The sequence below is a fragment of the Ceratotherium simum genome, chromosome 15, assembly GCF_057802395.1.
Source record: "Ceratotherium simum simum isolate JZ-2026a chromosome 15, ASM5780239v1, whole genome shotgun sequence".
Lineage (NCBI taxonomy): Eukaryota > Metazoa > Chordata > Mammalia > Perissodactyla > Rhinocerotidae > Ceratotherium > Ceratotherium simum.
In genome coordinates, this window is record NC_141914.1 from 32,254,784 (window position 1) to 32,274,360 (window position 19,577).

Below are 19,577 nucleotides of genomic sequence, written 5' to 3' on the forward strand. Positions count from 1 at the left end.
GAAGTGTCATTAAAATGTCCCAGGAGAGAAAGAATCATCTTTAAACATCTGGCACACCCAGGGAACTCAAAGCTAGCACACAATAGCACAAGTTCAAGTAAGAACTCTCCCTTCTACATTTTCCCCACTTCAACCTTGGTGGGAAATCTAAACAGCAGGGAGTGAGTAGGGGAGGAGGTAAGCACAGAGAGAAAAGGAGAAGTCGGCTATGCCCTGATTTTCCGCTACAGTCTGCAGTAACTTAAACTGGAACGGGAAGCAGCTTTGACACAAGTAAGGATCTATGGCTCAAGGTGACAGTAGGATTGTCTATTATCTAAAAATCAGCAGAAAAGTCATGACTTTGTGGCAGTTTTTATCCAGGGACAAGACAAAGATAAAATTGTGTTTATTTTCTTAAGAATCATGTTTTTTTTGGTATATAGTTAAATATGATTACTATTCTTCCTTAATCTGGAGGAAGTTCCAGATCTGCTCTTCTCCAGGGGCAGGGCCAAATAAGTGTAGGATAGCCGAGCCCAAATGAACACTGAGGTGCCTAGGTGAACTTCTCATCAGTGAATTTATGTTCTTGGGTTGCATTTGTTGGACCACCGAAGTCAGTTGGGATCCTGAAGGAGCTAAGAACAGAATCCAAAGATTCATCATGAACAATTAGTGTTATCTAAGAAATCAAAGTTTAGTATAGCATTCAAAAATCAATGGAATTCACAGTACTAACACACTAAAGGAGAAAAACAATATGATCATCTCAATAGATGCAGAAAAAGCCCTCATTGATATGCACCATGCATTGCTGATAAAAACTCTCAGCAACCTAGGCATAGAGGGGAACTTCCTTCATGATACAGAGTATCTATTAAAAAACTGCAAATAATATCATACTTCATGGTGAAAGACTGAATGATCTCCCCCTAAAATTGGGAAAAATGCAAGAATATATCTTCTCAGCACTCCTATTTGTCTTCACACTAAAAGTCCTAGCCAATGCAATAAGGCAAAATAAAAATAAAAATAAATAAAAAGCATATAGGTTGGTAAGATAAAAACAAATATATCTTTATTCACAGATGATATGATTAAAACTCTAAGGAATCGACCAGAAAAACAAAAACAGCTACTAGATCCAGTAAGTGAGTTTAGTGGTTAATAAAATAAAAATCAATATACTAAATTAAATTGTCTTTCTAATTACTTTGAAAATTAGATTAAATTAAAAAATACTATTAACAGTAGCATCAAAACCATAAATACTTAAGGATAAATATAAGAAAATATGTGCAAGATTTGTATACTGAAAACTACAAAGTATTGATGAGAGAAATTCTAAAAAGACAGAAGTCAGTGCAGAAATAAGCCATGATCAAAGATCCAAGCCTCATTATTTTAAAAATTTCAATTCTCCCCAAATTGATCTATGGATTCAAAATTTTCCAAATCACTGGTTTTCTTTTTGGTAGGAACTGACAAGCTTATTCTAAAATTTATATGGAAACACTAATGACCTTGAATAGGCAAAATAATATTGAAATTGAAGAACAAAGTTGTAAAACTCATACTGCCTGATGCCAAGATTTACTCTAGCCAAAGCTACAGTCATCAAAAGAATGTGATATTAATGTAAAAATACACATCAATGAAACAAAATAGAGAGTATACAAATAGACCCATACATATGTGGTCAATTGATTTTTTGACAGAGGTGCCAAAGTAATTCAATGGAAAAAAGATAACCTTTCAATAAAAGTTGATGGAAGAATTGGACAGCATGTCCAATATAATAAAATAGTCTTGAACCGTTTCTCTCACTACATTAAAAAACAACTTGAAATAGATTATAGGTCTAAATATAAGAGCTAAAGTTATAAAATTCCTAGAAGAAAACAGAGGAGAAAATATTTACGACAAAGGGTTAGGCAAAATTTCTTAGGACATAAAAAGCACTAACCATACAAGAAGAAATTGATGAATTGGACTTCATCAAAATAAAAATCATGTGCTCTTCAAAAGACACGTAGAAATGGGACCAGCCACATGGCACAGTGGTTAAGTTCGGTGCATTCTGCGTCAGCAGCGTGGGCTTGTGGGTTCGTATCCTGGTGCAGACACACACCCCTCGTCAGCCACACTGTAGCGGCAACCCACATATAAAGTAGAAGAGGATTGGCACAGATGTTAGCTCAGGGCTAATCTTACTCAGCAAAAAAATAAAAAAAAGAAGACACACAGAAATGTAAAGACAAGCCTCATACTGGAGGAGAATATTTGCAAGATGTATCTAATGAAGAGCTTGTATATATAACTTTAAAAGGACTCTTACAACTCAATTCTAACATTACACACTACCCAACAAGCAAATGAGTCACAGATTAAGATTTGAAAAAACAGTTTAAAAAATTAGATATGGATGGCAAGCACATTTGAAGAGATGGTCAACATCATTTGTCATTAGGAAAATGCAGATTAAAACTAAACCAAGATACAAATGTAATAAAATGGCTAAAACTCAAAGAAAAAAAAAAGACAATACAATGTGCAAACAAAGCTGTAGAACACTTGGACACTTCATACACGCTAGTGGGAATGCAAAGTATCAGAGCTAATTTGGAAAACAGTTTGGCAGTTTTTTATAAAGTTAAATCCTAAAATGTAGCAGTCCCACTTCTCAATATGCACCCAGGAGACGTGAAAGCATATGTCCACAGAAAGGGCTCTACAGAACATGTATAGCAGCTTTATTCATCAGAGCCAAAAGCTGTGGATAAAAAAAAAAAAAAAGAAGCACTCAAATGCCCATTAACTGGGGAATGGATGAACAAATTGTGGTACATCCTTACAATGGAATAATGTCATTAAAAAGGACTGAACTACTGATATATACAACACATTCATTCATATCAAAATAATTACACTGAATGAAAGAAGTTAAACACGAAAGCCTACATAATAGATAATTCCATTTATGATGTATTCTGAAGAAGACAAACTTACAGGGTTAGAAATAAAATGAAAGATTGCCTGGAGGCGAGGGTGGGGGATAGAGTATTGATTAAAAAGTGGCATAATGGAACTGTGCAATTGATGTAAATATAGTGTGTCTTGATTATGATGTTGGTTACATGACTTACGTGCTTGTCAAACTCTTTGAACTGAACACCCACCTAGAAAAGGATGAATTTAAATGTATTTAAGTTATATCTCAGTACACACGACTTATAAGAAAAGAAACATGGTTTCAAGTTGTTATTTTCTTTTATCTAGATGTCTGACCCTGGGAAACCTATTACTTAAAAAATGTCTCTGAACCTTACATTCCTTGCCAATAAAATGATGGTTTTAAATTCTGTTAAATAATCCATAATTTTCCTTCTGATTTTTTAATTGATGATGGCAATTAAATTAACCCTTACTCAGTGAATAAGCCAGATTAATTCAATACATTTTACTGGTTTTTAACTCGCTGATTAAAGATTTTCATCCAAAATTTCCACAATCCCTTTGTACTTCAGAGACACCTGTAAAAGAAACAGCTTGAGGGTACATACCTTATTGCTCAATTATTGGGAACAACTAGAATAAGAAAAGCTCATATTTGGAGTCCTAGATCCAAAAACAAACAGGCTTTCCATAAAGATGTATTTTGCCAGAAGTTGAATCACAGCCTTGTCACGAATAGAAAATGTCCAGAGCTTGGCTAAATCTATACCTTTATAGTTTTGGATTGTTCCACAAACACATATTAAGAGAATGGGAAACTGTAGGTAAAGAAAATACACAAGTCAGTCTTACTCTGATTACTAGCAGTAGTGAATTCTATCGACATATGAAATTATATTTAGGGTAACGTAAATGATTCAAAAACTGATCATTGTCCACAAATACAAAAAGTAATAAAACTTTCAATACAATTCAGACTGCTAACTGAGCAGTAACCTATTTTTTCCAAGGGTAAATTTGTATTTCAAGGTTATTCATGGATTGAGACGTAGCATTTTCTGTGAGAGATAAAAATTATAGCATCCCATCAAAAATATTTTGTAGTATTAAAGAAAACTATTTCAAAATCTCTTTCAGCTAAAACAACTCTTTGTAATCAGGGATTGTGTGTTTCTCCTCTGCCTCTTTGGCACACAGCACAGTGTCTGACACAGTATATATTCAAATTATATTAATGTTTTTTAAATAATAAAAACCCTGGAAAGTATGAACTTTTTAATAATTATTAATAATTTATTAACTTCACTCTGACAGATCTCAAGAATAAGGCAACAGTTATATTTAGGGGTATATGATAGCAATAACTTACATTTGTAGGTAAAATAAGAAATGCATTTTCAATATACTAGAGTTTCAGACAGGATTGTGATGTTTAATTTGATGAAGGTAATAATTTCTGAACATTAACTATCAACCAATTACTTAAAAGAACTGAAACTTTGCTCTGACTTGAAATTGCTCTTGTGATAATTATCTTGATTTCTGGAAGTAGCAAGCCTCTTTTCACCTGGCTGGTGATACTAATTCATGTATTAAATTTGGAGTAAAGCAGATACTTTAGCCCAGTCATTCAGCCTGTCTTCCAAGATATCCATCTGAGACTCACCCTTGTCCCCTCCCTCTCCAAATAATCACGTAGTTCTGATTTTACAAGCTAAATATTCCTATCACCACTCTCGTTACCTTTCACATGCTCAGTGCAAATGTTCTGATGGCTTCCAGGCTTGTTCATTTCAAACCATTCTCCATATGCCTCCAAAATTATCTAGCTGCAATCCAAAATTTACCGCCTGACTATACCACTGATTATGCCTCAGCAGCTCCATATTGCCTATAAGTTCAATTTCCTGAACTTAATTTACCTTGTAGGCTCTTCTTGATCTGGCCCTGCCTATTGCTAGACTTACTGCTGGTTTCTCTCTGCCTTGACTAATAGCCTCCAACACGTGCATTATATACAATTCTTTCAGAAACTTGATTGCTTCTTGGCTCTCTGCCACTGCTCATACTACTCTTCTTCCTGGAACATCTGTCTCCGCTAATCCATAATCTTTCACTTACAATTTAAGAATTTTCAAAAATTGTCTCCTCCAAAATTCTCTTCTTATCCATGATTGCCAGGTTTAATGAGCTATTTAGAATCTCTACTTCCACAATACTTCGTGCATGTCTCTGTCACAGACTTTCCACATTGTGGTACAATCATCTTTTTATTTTTGTTTCTCTCATCCTCTATATTGGTGAAACCTCAAGATTAGAGACATCATCTTACTTGCTTTATATCCACTGTGCCTAGAATAGTGTTTGGCCCATGACAAGTACTCAATAAATGCTTCTTGAATAAAGGAATGAATGAATGAATATATTTAAAGCACCAGTTGAAGGACTGCTTGGGAAAGTTTGCTTTACGTGTTATTTTATGAATTCCTCTTAACCAGAACACACAAAAAGCGTGACATTTAGATATCGGGACAACACAACAGAATGTACTGACTTCTAATTCCAAGAATAGCCTCCTATTACAACACAAGGCAGCAGTTACATTTAAGTACATGTGATAACTAGAATAACAGCAGTAACCAATGTTTGTATAAGAAATTTAAAAATTTTTTTTTCCTAATATTCTAACGCATCTGTGAGAATTTTAATGCTTACTTTGGATAAAAGTAATACTTAATTGACTTAAAATTAATTACTGCTTAATTATCTAGATCTGAAACTTTTCCTTGACTTCAAGTGGCTCTTGTGATGTTATGGCCTTGATTTCTGAAAGCAGCTTTTCTGTACGGCAAAGAAAACAAACAGAAAAAAAATATGTAGAGAAACCTAAGATTAAATCTGCCCCTAATTCAGAAGTTTTTATACCACCCCTCAAAAAATTGAGTTATTCAAGGTCAAATTATTTACAAAGAAGAATACTGCTGCAAGCAGTTTTTAAAGGTACAAAGTAGTTATAACATGTGCTGTGTTAATTACATCTAAAAATATTCCAAATCTGTTTTTTGTTAGCACTTAAACATCTGTTGGTATATGCGAAGATTCTCTTGGATTCTGCAATAAATTAAATGATGTTTTCCTTGAAAAATTCTAGAATATGACAATAAGCTACTACTAAGATAATTGTCTAAAAATGTTAACGTCAAGCAGCCAATTGCTTTGGTATTGACCAATGTTTTGGAAATTGTGGGGCTTTGTTTCCTTGACATTAATATGCCTTCTTTAAAGGTCTGTGAATGAAAAATAAAGACTATCAATAAAAAACAATTATTGAGATCTAATCTTGACATGAACAATCCACAGACTGACCAAAATTCTTTTGTAGCACTAATGCCAGGGGACCAGAGCCTTTCAAAGAATTATGTGGCATTAATGTAACTACAGATATATCATTGTCTATATTCTTAATTTCTATTTATTGTAAAGTAATTTACTAAGATGCCATCTATAATATCAAAGCAATGGATCATGTTACAGTCAATCACCACAGTATATAATTTATTTATTCTTTGAACAGCTCCTCAATATCTGCTACTGTCGGGCACGATGCTAAGCAATGGAGAAACAGACGATTCAGATGTGATCCTTGCCTACAGAAACTCAGAATCTTTGCAGACCAATAGGCAAGAGAAAGAATTTCAGAAGGGAAGAACATTAATATTAACTCAGCCAAAACAATGTAAGTATTCAGAGCAATTGAAATAATAGAAGTAACTATATAATAATGGGAAAAATCATAAAAATCCATACCACAATTTGTTTTAAAAAAAATAAAAATATTTCTAAAGTTAGTCATTAACCAAATATGTAATCAGAATGATCAGTGTTACAGTAAATCAGTTTGTTGGGAGTACCCTTTATGTTTCTGAGGCAGGCATACTTAAAAGTCATTGGAGGGGCCAGCCCGGTGGCGCAAGCAGTTATGTGCGCGCGCTCTGCTGCGGTGGCCCGGGGGTTCGCCAGTTCAGATCCCGGGCGCGCACCGACGCACTGCTTGGCAAGCCATGCTGTGGCGGCGTCCCGTATAAAGTGGAGGAAGATGGGCATGGATGTTAGCCCAGGGCCAGACTTCCTCAGCAAAAAGAGGAGGATTGGCAGATGTTAGCTCAGGGCTGATCTTCCACCCACCCACACACACACACAAAAAAATTATTGGAATAGGCACATCTGTGTGGTGTTATTCGAGATGCTCCTGAAAAGGCCCGTGCTCCTCTTTGGATACCCAAGACCCTGAATTTCAGCCTAAAAGATATATTCCTCTGGGAAAAACATTGTTTACTTCAAGTAACTCCGTAAACTATATACACGGGGAGGAGGGAGGAGGAAAGGAGGAGCATTACAAATTTGTCTTCCAGCATTCTTTTATTTTTTGAGATGTCAACTTCTTTTCTCAGTGTAGAGTACAGGAATGGGCCCTAACCCCTAACAGAGTAGCTTATTAGTGGTAAAGGGAGAAATAGACTCTTGGTTTTGTGTGTTATTATTACTGGCTCTATTCTAACCTTCTAGGGAAGGTGTTGTACCTTCACACAATTTGCCAGGCTTTGACTTGAAGAAACTGTTGTTTTTGACCATGCACTGAAGTTCTGGTAGGAATTTTGAAGCTCTGACTGCTCATTATTTTGTGTTAATTCTGCCGAGAAGTTGGCATCATGTGTCTGATTTGTGGAAATAATGTTAGTTTCTTCTTCTCTTGTACCTATACAGAAATTTTTGAGAAAACTTTGGAAAAGCTGGAGTTTAGTAGGCAAAAAGAATTTTAAACTGGAGATAAGTGATTTGATTTTGCGTGCTATTTTAACTGTGTTGTTTAAATTGTTTTTATCCTTGCAATTTTTTTGTCTGCTATTGATAGAGGTCTTAAAATCTCCCATTGATTGTTAGTATGTCTCTTTCAACTTTTATTTCCATACATTTTTTTTTTTGAAGATGATTTCTTTTTTTTGTTTTTGCTGGGAAAGATTTGCCCTGAGCTAACAACTGTTGCTAATCTTCCACTTTTTTTTTTCTCCCCAAAGCCCCAATACATAGTGGTATATTCTAGTTGTAAGTCCTTCTAGTTCGTCTACATAAGCTGCCACCACAGCATGGCTGCTGACAGACAGGTGGTGTGGTTCTGTGCTGGGGAACCAAACCTGGGTTGCCAAAGTGGAGTGTGCTGAACTTTAACCACTAGGCCATCAGGGCTGGCTCTTATTTCCGTACATTTTATGAAGCTATCTTTTTAAGTACATAATATTTAAAATTGTTACACCTTCCTTGTGGATTTAGTCTTCTAACATTATGAAACACCCCTATTTATCTCTGGTAATGCTTCTTTGTTAAAGGCTACTTTGTACTATGTTGGTATAGCTATATGAGTTTCCTTGAGGTAGTGTTCCTAGGGCATGTCTTTTCTATATTTTTAATTTCAATCTTTTTGTTTCCTCTTATAGGAAAAATATAGAGGTTACTTTTAAAATTAATCCGACAATCTTTATCTTTTAATTAAGGTATATATTACATTTACATTTAATGAAATTACTGATCTATTTTAGTTTATGTCTAACCTGTCACTATATTTTTCACTCTACATGTTCCTGAATGTTTTCTCTTTTTTCCACAATCTATTAATTTTTTATAATTTCCTTTTAGCTTGATTAGATTGTTAGTGATACATTCTTTCACTATACTTTTGGTGATTACCCAATAACAATATCATCATTACAATATCATCCTTGACTTATCAAGCTGTGATACAATGTAGTATTAGTTTGCAATACAGCTTGCAAACAATGCTAGGACTTTAATACTTTTTGATTCTATTCACCAGCTCTCATCTTTTGTGTTATTATAGTCATGCATTTTAATTTTATATATATTTTAAATCACACAAGACATTATCGTGCTTGGTTTTTTTGAACTGTCAATATTTAGTTTTGCCCACATATTTTTGCATTTCTCTTGTTCTTTATTACTTTCTACATTTCTGTGATTTCTGTGACACTATATTGCCTGAAATATTCCTTATAGTATTTATTTCAATGCAATTTCACTTACGGTTGTTTTCTATAAATGTTTCTAATTTTCCCTCCTTTTTAAAGAATGTTTTTGCTTGGTTTAAAATTCTGGGTTGGCAGTTACTTTTTCAGCAATTTTTAAAGATGTCATTCTATTGTTTTCTGCATGTCATCATTTTTGTTGAGAATTGAACCATCAGTCTACTGTGGCTCCTTTTAAAGTATTTTAATTCTACCTGCTTTTAAAGTTTTCTGTTTATCTTAGTCATCAGTGGTTGCAGAATGATGTGCCTAGATGCTTGCTTTCTTGTTGGAGGCTTACCGTAACTCTTGATTCTGTTAATATCTTTTACCAGTTTTGGAAAATTCTCAGTCTTTATCTATTCAAATATTGCTTCTGCACTGATCTCTATCTTTTCCTCTTGCCTTTCCAAGATTTTCAATTACATGCATTTTGACGTTTATTTCGTGTCCCATATGTATTTTATGTTCTTTTGTGCTTTTCCATTCTTTTCTCTCTGTGTCAGTCTAGTTATTTTCAATAACTCTACCTTCTAAATAAGTGTTGTCCAACAGAAATATAAGGAAAGCCACATATGTAATTTTAAATTCATAATAATATGAATTTTATTGTTATAAATAATATTTATAATTTAATTATAATTTATAATTATATAAATAATTTAAATTATAAATTTAATTATAAGTTAATTTATAATTAATTTATATTTTAAAAAGTAAATGTAGCTACATTTTAAAATGTAAAAAAGAAACAGTTGAAATTAAATTTTTTTTATTGATCTTTTAATAGTTTATAACATTGTGAAATTTTGGGTTGTATATTTTTGTTTTTCCATCACCATATATATGTCTCCCTTCACCCCTCGTGCCCACCCCCTACCCCCATTGCCCCTGGTAACCACAATACAGTTTTCTCTGTCCACTTGTTGGTTTATATTCCACATATGAGTGAGATCATAAAGTGTTTGTCTTTCTCTTTCCGATTTATTTCACTTAACATAATACCCTCCAGGCCCATTCATGTTGTTGCAAATGGGATGATTTTGTCTTTATTTATGGCTGAGTAGTATTCCATTGTATATATATACCAGATCTTCTTGATCCAATCATCAGTCGAGGGACACTTAGGTTGCTTCTGCTTCTGGGTTATAGTGAATAATGCTACAATGAACATAGGGATGCATAAGCCTCTGTGGATTATTGATTTCGGGTTCGTTGGATAGATTCCCTAGTGGGATAGCTGGATCATAGGGTATTTCTATTTTTAATTCCTAGAGGAATCTCCATACCATTTTCCATAGAGGCTGTACCAGTTTGCCTTCCCACCAGCTGTGTATGAGGATTCCTGTTTCTCCACATCCTCTCCAACATTTGTTGTTTTTTGTCTTGGTGATTATAGCCATTCTAACAGGCGTGAGGTGATATCTTAGTGTTGTTTTGATTTGCATTTCCCTGATGATTAGTGATGTTGAACATCTTTTCAGGTGCCTATTGGCCACCTGTATATCTTCTTTGGAGAAGTGTCTGTTCATTTCCTCTGCCCATTTTTTGATCGGGTTGTTTGTTTTTTGCTGTTCAGTTGTGTGAGTTCTTTATATATTATGGAGATCAACCCCTTGTCAGATGTATGTTTTGCAAATATTCTCTCCCAGCTGGTGGATTGTCTGTTCATCTTGATTCTGGTTTTGTTTGTCTGGTAGAAGCTCTTTAATCTGATCAAGTCCCACTTGCTTATTTTTTCTTTAGTTTCCCTAGTCTGGGTAGACATGTCATCTGAAAAGATTCCTTTATGACCAATGTCAAATAGTATGTTGCCTATATTTTCTTCCATGAGTTTTATAGTTTCAGGTTTCACCTTCAGGTCTTTGATCCATTTTGAGTTAATTTTTGTGAATGGCGATAGCAGATGGTCCATTTTCATTCTTTTGTATGTGGCCGTCCAGTTTCCCCAACACCATTTATTGAAGAAACTTTCCTTTCTCCATTGTATGTTCTTAGCTCCTTTGTCGAAAATTAGCTGTCCATATATGTGTGGTTTTATTTCTGGGCTTTCAATTCTGTTCCATTGATCTGTGTGTCTGTTTTTGTACCAGTACCATGCTGTTTTGATTTCTATTGCTTTGTAGTATGTTTTGAAGTCAGGGATTGTGATGCCTCCTGCTTTGTTCTTTTTTCTTAGGATTGCTTTAGCTATTTGGGGTCTTTTGTTGCCCCTTATGAATTTTAGTATTCTTTTCTCTATTTCCGTGAAGAGTGTCATTGGGATTCTGATTGGGATTGCATTGAATCTGTAGATTGCTTTAGGTAATATAGACATTTTAACTATGTTTATTCTTCCAATCCTTGTGCACAGGATGTCTTTCCATTTCTTTATGTCATCATCGATTTCTTTCAATAATATCTTGTAGCTTTCATTGTATAGGTCTTTCACCTCCTTGGTATGATTTACTCCTAGAAATTTTATTCTTTTTGATGCAACTGTAAATGGTATTATCTTTTGGAGCTCTCTTTCTGTTAGTTCGTTATTAGCATACAGAAATGCAACTGATTTTCATAGATTGATTTTGTACCCTACGACTTTGCTGTAGTTGTTGATTATTTCTAATAGTTTTCCAATGGATTCTTTAGGGTTTTCTATATATAAAATCATGTCATCTGCAAATAGTGAGAGTATCACTTCTTCGTTGCCTATTTGCATTCCTTTTATTCCTTTTTCTTGCCTAATTGTTCTGGCCAAACCCTCCAGTCCTATGTTGAATAAGAGTGGTGAGAGTGGGCAGCCCTGCCTTGTTCCCATTCTCAGAGGAACAGCTTTCAGTCTTTCCTCGTTGAGTATGATGTTGGCTGTGGGTCTGTCATAAATAGCCTTTATTATGTTGAGGTACTTTCCTTCTATCCCCATTTTGTTGAGAGTTTTTATCATAAATGGATGTTGTATCTTGTCAAATGCCTGCTCTGCCTCTATTGAGAAGACCATGTGGTTTTTATGCTTTGTTTTGTTGATGTGGTGTATCACATTGATTGATTTGTGGATGTTGAACCATCCCTGTGTCCCTGGTATAAATCCCACTTGATCATGGTGTATGATCTTTTTAATGTATAGCTGTATTTGGTTTGCCAATATTTTGTTGAGGATTTTTGCATCTATGTTCATCAGCAATATTGGCCTATAATTTTCCTTCTTTGTATTGTCGTTGTCTGGCTTTGGTATCAGGGTGATGTTGGCCTCGTAGAATGCGTTAGGAAGTGTTCCATCTTCCTCTATTCTTTGGAATAGTTTGAGAAGGATGGGTATTAAATCTTCTTTGAATGTTCGGTAAAATTCACCGGAGAAGCCATCTGGTCCTGGACTTTTACTTTTGGGGAGGTTTTTGATTACTATTTCAATCTCTTTATTTGTGATTGCCCTATTCAGATTCTCCATTTCTTCTTGGTTCAGTTTTGGGAGGTTGTATGAGTCTAAGAATTTATCCATTTCTTCTAGATTGTCCAATTTGTTGGCATATAATTTCTCATAGTATTCTCTTATATTCCTTTGTATTTCCATGGTATCCGTTGTAATTTCTCCTCTTTCATTTCTAATTTTATTTCCTTGAGACTTTTCTCTTTTTTTCCTAGTAAGTCTGGCTAAGGGTTTGTCAATTTTGTTTATCTTCTCAAAGAACCAACTCTTTGTTTCATTAATCCTTTCTACTGTTTTTTTGGTCTCAATTTCATTTATTTCTGCTCTGATTTTTATTATTTATCTCCTGCTGACTTTGGGCTTTGTTTGTTCTTCTTTTTCTAGTTCTGTTAGTTGTAATTTAAGCTTGCTTATTTGGGCTTTTTCTTGTTTGTTAAAGTGGGCTTGTATCACTACGAGTTTCCCTTTCAGGACCGCTTTTGCTGCATCCCATATGATTTGATATGGCATATTTTAATTTTCATTTGTTTCCAGATTTTTTTGATTTCTCCTTTAATTTCATCAATGATCCATTGGTTGTTCAGTACCATGTTGTTTAATCTCCACATTTTTGTCACTTTCCCAGTTTTTTTTTCATGGTTGATTTCCAGTTTCATAGCATTATGGTCTGAAAAGATGCTTGTTATGATTTCAAACTTCTTAAATTTATTGAGGCTTGCTTTGTTTCCCAACATATGGTCTATCCTTGAGAATGAGCTTGAGAAGAATGTGTAGTCAGCTGTTTTTGGATGAAGTGCTCTGTATATGTCTACTAGGTCCATCTCGTCCACTTTTTCATTTAAGTCCACTGTTTCTTTATTGACTTTTGTCTGGATGATCTACCCATTGATGTAAGTGGGGTATTAAGATCCCCTACTATTATTGTGTTGTTGTTAATGTCTCCTTTTAGGTTTGTTAATAGTTGCTTTATGTACTTTGGTGCTCCTATGTTGGGTGCATATATATTTATAATTGATATGTCTTCTTGGTGGAGTGTCCCTTTTATCATAATATATTTCCCTTCTTTGTCTCTCTTAACCTGTTTTATCTTGAAGTCTACTTTGTCTGATATGAGTATGGCAACACCTGCTTTCTTTTGTTTCCCATTACCTTGGAATATTGTCTTCCATCTTTTCACTCTGAACTTATTTGTCTTTAGAGCTGAGATGTGTTTCTTGGAGGCAGCATATTGTTGGGTCTTGCTTTTTAATCCATCCTGCCACTCTGTATCTTTTGATTGGAGAGTTCAATCCATTTACATTTAGGGTAATTATTGATATATGAGGGCTTAATGTTGCTGTTTTGTCATTTATTTTCTGGTTCTTTTACATTTCCTTTGTTTCTTGTTCCATTTGTTTCAGACTGCCAATTCAATTTGGTTGTTCTGTCTTATGACTCTTCTAGTTTTCTCTTTGTTTATCATATGTGGTTTTGTTTTGATTATTTGTTTAGTGGTTACCTTGAGGTTTGGGTAAAAAATCTTGTGTATGAGATAGTCCATTATCTGATGGCCTCTTATTTCCTTATACTAAGTCAATTCAATCTCTTTCCTCTTCCCCTTCTAAGTGGTTCTTGTTATACCTTATTCTATCTTGTGTTGTGGCTGTGTGTTTACAGTGATGAGGTTATATTTATTTTTGGTGAATTCCTTCCTTTGATCTTAGATTTTGGTATTTAAGTGGTTGCTAACCTATTCCAGTAAAGATCTACTATTTTTCTGATTTTGTCTACCTATTTTTCTCCTTGCTCCAAGCTTGGTATTCCCGTTTTCTTTTTTTCAGGCCTGAGGGCCTTCTTGAGTATTTCTTGTAGTGGGGGGTCTCGTGGCCATGAACTCTCTTAGCTTTTGTTTATCTGGGAAAGTTACTATTTCTCCATCATATTTGAAGGATATTTTTGCTGGATAGTGTATTCTTGGATGCAAGTTTTTGTCTTTCAGTATTTTGAATATATCATTCCAGTCTCTCCTAGCCTGTTAAGTTTCTGTTGAGAAATCCGCTGAGAGCCTGATGGGAGTTCCTTTGTACGTTATTTTTTGCTTTTGTCTAGCTGCCGTTAATACTGTTTCTTTGTCATTGACTTTAGCCAACCTTATGACTATATTTCGTGGAGTGGGCCTTTGCCTGTTGACATATTTAGGCGAACTATTGGCTTCACTTACTGGTATTTCCTGCTCCTTCCCCAGATTTGGAAAGTTCTCAGCTATTATTTCCTTGAACAGGCTCTCTTTTCCTCTTTCCCTCTCTTCTCCCTCAGGAATACTTGTAATTCTTATGTTACATTTCCTAATAGAGTGAGATATTTTTTGGAGACTTTCTTCATTTCTTTTTAGTCTGAGTTCTCTCTCCTCTTCCATCTGGAGTATATCTGTATTCCTATCCTCTATAATGCTAATTCTTTCCTCCATATTGTCAGCTCTGTTCTTTAAAGATTCTAGATTCTCCTTTATCTCCTCCGTTGTGTTCTTCATCTCCATCAGTACTGATTGGTTTTTCTTTATGATTTCAATCTCTTTTGTGAAGATGCTCCTAATCTCATTGTATTGTTTGTCTGTGTTATCTCATATTTCCTTGAGTTTTTTTTTATGATAGCTATTTTGAAATCTCTGTCATTTAGGTTATGGATTTCTGTGTCTTCAGGGTTGGTTTCCGGGTGTTTGTCATTTTCCTTCTGGTCTGGTGACTTCATGTACCTTTGCATTGTGGTTCCTGTATTGGCTTTGTGTTTCCTCATCCTGGAAATTCTGGTTGCAGTTTCTACCTGCCGCCACCATGTGGGGGTTAAGGGCTGTGTAATTTGAGCCCCCTGCGCTCTGCCCTGGCTGCTTGCTGCGATCGGCTGGCCACTTGGTCTGGTCTGGTCGGCTGAGCTGCAGTGTCCGGCATGTTGGGGGGGGCTCTCTCTTTTGCCCACTGGGTCCCTGGCATGGGGAGTTTCTCACTCGCCCCTCATTATCTGTTCTCCTGGGGTGCTCAGATGTTGATGGTACCCCTGTAGCAGTTCTGAGTCCTCTGTGTGGGAGTTTCCCACTTGCTGAGAGAGCCCGAAGAGCTACGGTTTCCCCACAGAGGGCCACCCCTCCCGCCTCTCTGGGAGCCACGCTGCCCAGGATCGCAGATCTGATGGGGAGAGAGAGGAGTTCTCCTTACATCTCCGCACTTCATCCGGGGGCCCCAGCACATTCCACTCTCAGATGTGTGGCAGTGTGGATCTTTCCAATCTTCCTTTTGGCTGTCTAGGAGTCCACTGTTGGTCTGTGACTGTTCCTTTTGTTGTATCTTAACCGGGGGAAGAGTTTACGGAAAAGCTCACTCTGCCATGATGCTGACATCACTCTGAAATTAATTTTAATAATATATTTTATTTAACCCCAGTTTCATTTTACTATTTAACCTATATAACAATATTAATGAGATATTTCACATTATTTTTGTACTAAAAGTCTATGAAATCCAATGTGCACTTTATACTAACAGCACATCTCAATTTGGAATAGCCATTTTCCAAGTGCTCAATAGTCACATGTGTCTAGTGTCTACCATTTTGACACTACTGGTCTAGATTGGTAATCTTCTCATTAAGAACGTCCCTACTGTCGGCCCGGTGGCTTAGCGGTTAAGTGCGCGCCCTCCGCTACTGGTGGCCCAGGTTCGGATCCCAGGTGTTCACCAACGCACTCTTCTCCAGCCATGCTGAGGCCGCGTCCCACATACAGCAACTAGAAGGATGTGCAACTATGACATACAACTATCTACTGGGGCTTTGGGGAAGAAAAAAAGGAGGAGGATTGGCAATAGATGTTAGCTCAGAGCTGGTCTTCCTCAACAAAAAGAGGAGGATTAGCACGGATGTTAGCTCAGGGCTGATCTCCCTCACAAAAAAAAAAAAAAAAAAAAGAATGTCCCTACTATTGAATTATTACTTCAGTGATTGTATTTTTCAGTCTATAATTTCTATTTGATTTTTTTAATAGCTTCCACTTTTCTGATAAATGTTTCCATTCTACCATCTATGTCTTTGAACATATTAATCAGTTATTCTAAAATACTTACCTGACAACTTTTACAGATCACCTGTACATCTGTTTCTGTTGTCCATTTTTATTACTTTGGTTCATTTCCTTGGTATGCCTGGTGACTTTTTACTGAATTCCAGATAATATGTATGAAAAGTTGTACAGAGTTCCTCCATAGCAGATTTCCCTAGTCCTCTGGCAGGTTTCTAGAATAGGAGCATCTCTCCTCAATTCCATCACTTATTGGGCTGAAGTACTATTTCTAGTGTTTAAGATTCTAAATACCTTGGGTTTATCTCCCACTTTTAATGTGTAGTCTCCCAGGAATTGTAAGCATGTGGCTGGAATTCTTACCATAATCTTCAACTTTGGTTGGGGCAGAACTCCAGATTTTCCCTCTCTGGCACTGTAAGCCTTCCAAAAGCTTTTCTGAGTTTTATATTTCCCTATGGCTTTATATCCTATTGGCCAGTTCAGTTTAAGAATTGACAAATGCTTGAAAAAAAAAGAGATCTCAGAATTTTAGGCTCACTTCTATATACTTCCTTTCTCTCCAATGTCTTGGTTCCTCAAATTCTAGCTGCCTACATTAGTATCTGTCTCTAGTCTAACAAAATTGCAGAAGTCTCTTCTGTTTCTTCAGTCTGTTTTCTGGCTCCCTCACTCCAGCTTCATAGGCTGTCACTATCTACACTTTAAGACTTAACTGGTGACTAGTGAAATTCCCTTCTCATAGGATTCATGGTCCTTGAAGCCCTGGATGCCTCTGAAACTCTCTGTTCTGTTCACACAATTGTTGCTGGTGTTTTTCTAGTTGTTCTCAATGTGAGGTTGATATGCTACAAACTACCCTCTCATAGATGGAAGCAGATATTCCCAAATTATGTATTTCACTTTTTATTGATTCACATATTAGGAATCAACAAAATTCCCAATATTATTGGGAATCTTGAAAATCCCAAGAGGATAAACTTTTTCCTGTTTTGGTTACTCTTTTGCTATAATTACTTATATTATTTTAGTATGTTCAGGGAATAGGACTGTTATATGTTCTACCTCAGGGAATTATCAAATCATGTAGAAAGGAAGCGTTTCTATCTTCATAGAAGAAAAAAAAATCAATGTTTTATTATGGTGGAAAAGTAAATTTCAGATGTAGTCAGAAATAAGTGAGTTCCCATTGGATGCCTTCTATTTTATATGGGAAATAGGAAGCAAGAATATTATTTGAGAGTCATTGAGTTATGGTAGTGTAGTAGTTTTCTATGGCTCTGAAACAAATTACCACAAATTTAGCAGATCACAACAACGTACGTTTATTATCTTGACATTTCTGTGAGTTAGGAATCTCAGCATGGCTTACCTGGGTCCTCTACTCAAGATCTCACAAGGCTGAAATCAAGGTGTTAGCCAGGCTGTGCTCTCATCTAGAGACTTTCTTAGGGAAGATTCTGCTTCTAAGCTCATTCAAGTGGTTAGCCAAATTCATTTCATTACATCTGTAGAACTCATGAAAACTTACTTCTTCAAAGCCATCAGGAAAATCTCTCTGATCTCTAGACTCTCTTTTAATGGGATCACCTGATTAGGTCAGGCTCACCCAAGATAATTTCCCCTTTGATTAACTTAAAGTCAATTGATTAGGGACTTTAATTGCATCTGGAAAAGTCCTTCATCTTAGCTATATATTACTGCTTAGAAGCAAGTTACAGGTCCTACCCACACTCAAAGGGATAGATCATACATGTATATAGATCACTGGGGGGTTATCTTAATATTCTGGCCACTAAAGGTGGTAAAGGAGTTTTAAGACAAGAGCAAAAACTTTGAATCAGTCACTCTGAAGAATGTTAGGGAGAGTTAACTATTTAGTATGATTTGGGGGGCATTGTTATAGGTTCATCTAAGAAAGGAAACCACACATTTATAATGGAATTTAAATGTTTTTTTGAAAGAGATGGAGCCTATGTCCCTTCACTTGAATCTGGATAAGCTTTTGACTTACTTGTAACCAATAGAATTTGGCAGATGATACTGTGTGACTTTCAAGGCTAGGCCTGAATAGATGATATGGATTCTGCTTTGTTGGCTAGGGCACTCACTTTTGGTGCCTTGATCTTCTATGGAAGAAGTCCAACTTCTTGGAGACTTCCATACTGTGAGGAAGCTCAGGCTACATGGAGAGACCATGTATAGGGCTCTGGCCAACAACCCCAGCTGAGGTCACAGTCACTAGCCAGCATTAATCACCAGACATATAAGTGAGAGTCTCCATATGATTCCAGTGCCTAGCAGTAAAACAACCCCTCAGCTGTCCAATCTTTCCTGCTGAGGCCATAGGTGTTAAGGATCAGAGATAAGCCATCCCTGCTGTGCCCTGTCTGAATGCCTGACCCTCGGAATTTATGAGTATAATAAAATAGTCGTATTAAGATAGTGAACTGTCATAATTTATCATGCAGCAATAGTAACTGTAATAGGTACCAATTTAAAGATAGTGTTATTTCCTCCTCATTATCCTGGAGTCTTTATCTAATCAGTACTGAATTGCCCAACATGGAGACAGCACATATTTCGAGAAAAATCAAGGAAGTAGTTATGAGGAAAGAATCAGAATTTTTCTGTATGTTTTACATTATTTTATGATTTAAGATTGTGTTTATTTTGAATTGCACATGTCAGAGTGTGAGGGGAAGCATAGATATTTTAACTTTAGTGCCTATAAATGTCTTAATCCAATTTAGAATATAGCAGGTGAGAAGATGACATATGGGTGGATCTGGGACTAAATGTGTTACAGGTAAAAGCAATGGATGAACATGGGGTTGAGGATTTGGGCAAACAAATGGTTCAAGTTATCAGCATTGGAATCTAGGCTGAATGATGATCCACTGACTTAGTCAAAAGGGCAGTGACTAGGTGGTGGTAATGAGGACAGATAGAAGACAGAAGACTTAGAGGTCACATGCCTCAAAGGAACAGGGTTTTTAAATGAGTCAGATAGCAATGACCTATAAATATCCCTACACTTGTAGGAAAGTGCAGATACCACTTTCTTACCCTGGTTGGTATGGAGTACAAGAGAAATGAGCACCATCTGTTTAAG